This window comes from Amblyomma americanum, chromosome 4, assembly GCF_052857255.1.
Source record: "Amblyomma americanum isolate KBUSLIRL-KWMA chromosome 4, ASM5285725v1, whole genome shotgun sequence".
Classification (NCBI taxonomy): Eukaryota; Metazoa; Arthropoda; class Arachnida; order Ixodida; family Ixodidae; genus Amblyomma; species Amblyomma americanum.
The window spans coordinates 195,966,676-195,969,508 of record NC_135500.1 but is presented as its reverse complement, the minus strand read 5'-3'; positions in this window follow the sequence as shown (position 1 = coordinate 195,969,508).

The following is a 2,833-nucleotide window of genomic DNA, read 5'->3' as shown; positions in this document are numbered from 1 at the left end:
TTAGAATGAAACGAATGTTCCAACATTTAGAGAAAAATGTTTTCAAAAAGTATTTGGCTAAATTATTTGTACAGGAACGAATATTGTTTTTTTGCGAGATGATAAGAATGAACCACTGAACGTTCATAGATTTAATAAGGATAATTCGAGGAAATATATTAACCCCTACGTATCAAAACCCGCTTTCATCAGACTATTCTTCTTACTTGCACGCATTTCTTTTTTACATAGCCATGAACTAATTAAGGTTGAGTCTTCGGTATAGAGGCCTTTTCTTCAAGGCGGTGTCTCTTTTTTTTCAAACTCTGAGGTCGGAAGTACGGTGGCAAAGTAAAGCCGTCTGCAAATCTGCAAGTTGATGATATGTTTCTGAATTTCCGGGAAATATATTTTATTAACTGCTTGAAACGGTATTAACAAAGCTCTCTCAAACGCTTTCATTTCTTTGACCACCTGATTTTTGAAATCGATGCGAGCAAACGTAAATCTTCATGAAGAAACATTCTGTCCTTTATAAAAGCTATTAAGTGAAATCCTAGGCAAGGATGGTGAAAACAAGCAGTTCCAGATTACTGTTCAGAGTTTTACTCAGTTTCTACGCCACACGACAACTCGCTCTCAGTGAGCTATCAGTTTGTTTGCAAAGCGGATTACTTTGTGTTAATGTATCTTCCCGCCTGCAGGCACAAAGCAATGCGTTTGGTTCTCGTCTTGTACTAGTAACGGCCAAAAAATGATATATATATATATATATATATATATATATATATATATATATATATATATATATATATATATATATATATATATATATATATATATATATATATATATATCCTCCAGCCTCGTCCTCCAGCCGAAACATCGTGAATTAAATCCTGTTATGTTTCTCCAGTTTTTGGTGATTTTTATATTATATTGACCAAATCAGCTGCCAGAAATCACTTTTGGTATATATATATATAATATATATATATATATATATATATATATATATATATATTATATATATATTGGGTAGGCTAAGAGAAGTGCTTCGCTTTCTCAACAGGAGCCAAGAGCGCATCACAACTTTGGTGTTCATTTTTTTCAAGCAGGGAATTTATTATAAGTAAATATTTGCCCTTTCCGGCACGCACAACACTGCTCTGAAGTTGGCGGCACCGACCACGCCCAAAACTGGTCGTCTACTGATCAGGCCGGGGTGGCATCAACTTCTACAATAAGCTACTTCGTAAACTGGCAGCAAAAGAGTTACCCTTGCTTAATTTATCTAACTGAGTTCCTCCGATACGACAGTTGAAGCTTCTTGCACTTTTTTTTTCATTGCGAAAGCACTAGAAGTGCCATGAAGACGAAAACTGTCCGGCGGTGTCAGCGCTTGTGTCAAGCATCCTCTTGCAAACCGTGGCAGGTGGTGTTTAGGAGGAATTTCTTTCCCTCCCCCCTTTCCACAAGTAGGAGTGAAGAGGGAGACGCCGGACGAAGGATGACTAAGCAAAAATAAAAATGACTAAAAAGAAAAGAACTAGGCGGATGGCAGGCCAGGGGGAGAAATAGACAGCCTCCCGAAGAACTAACTGCGCCAAAATGAGGCTTGCGGGAATCATTTCTCCTCGGGAAGGGCAACCCGGGTGTCACAAGACCCATCAGTGGCTGCGTTTGAAACAGCCACCAGCCGGTGTAGTGGCGCATGGCTGAACCCCTGCGCCACTTTGCTGATAGTGTTATAAGGACTCGCTTCGATTTAACAATTAGCACATTTTTCGTAGTCCACATTAGGATAGAGTAAGAATTGAAATAGAGTCAGAATCGGAATTGTCTGGCGAGTGAAAGAAAAATGCTGCCGCATTTCCTTCGCATCAATCCAACTGATCGCTCCTAAAATTTTTATTTTTATTTTACCTTCCTTTGGCAACAACTCACATACATACGAAAATCCAATGTCAAAGTAGCCGCAACATTTGAAGCGAGAATTGTTGAAAGCGAAGCTTGGTTATTCAGCTGCAAACCATTTTTTTTCTTTTGTATCACAAAATAGACCGAAAAATATTTCACCTTTGTTGAAAATGGCCGGGATTCAGCTCAGCACAAAGGATGTATTGATTCTGTTGTGCTGCTCTCAAAGTTATCGACAGCTTTGTTGAACCCCGGAAATTTATTTTTTTGTCCCATTCTTAGAGGTGCCAAGTGCACGCTCCTGAAAGACATAGAAGGCTCCGCTAAACCCGAAATTGCGCAGCTCTTTGTGAAAACAAAAACACATATTTTTCTTTGACTGCCATCTTTTCTACTCTCCGCTTCAAGGCTTCCTTCCACCTCATTAAACATCATTTAAAAGCTGAATGGATGATTAGAAACGACAAAAATGCACGTACTATGCATCAAGCGTCAGCTCCAGCAGGTCCCTGGCTCGACGAATAAACCGTAGTCTTACTTCATGCCTTAAAAATGAGGCTGAAAATTTTCACTTCTAGCTTGTTCTTTAGTGTGCAGCTTATCAAAAGACAATAGAACTCGAGCGGTGTGAAGAAACAACCAACTGGATACGGCTCTATTGCATTTGTAACATCCCAGACAGCGCGAAAGGGCTTATTAAGGATAATAAATACGCATTAACCGCCTTTGCCAAGACGTCAGGTGACAGAAAAGTCTGCACTTAAACCTCTTTCCCTGGTATTCGGGGAAAGAAAACATTTGTCCGAGTGAAAATTTAACGACACAGTGGCGATGACTTGTTCCTTCGGGTATGAAACGTCTGGTTAAGAGATTACATTGTCACTCACAAACACCAGCAATCGAATTAAACACGAATAATTGTTATTTTAAACCT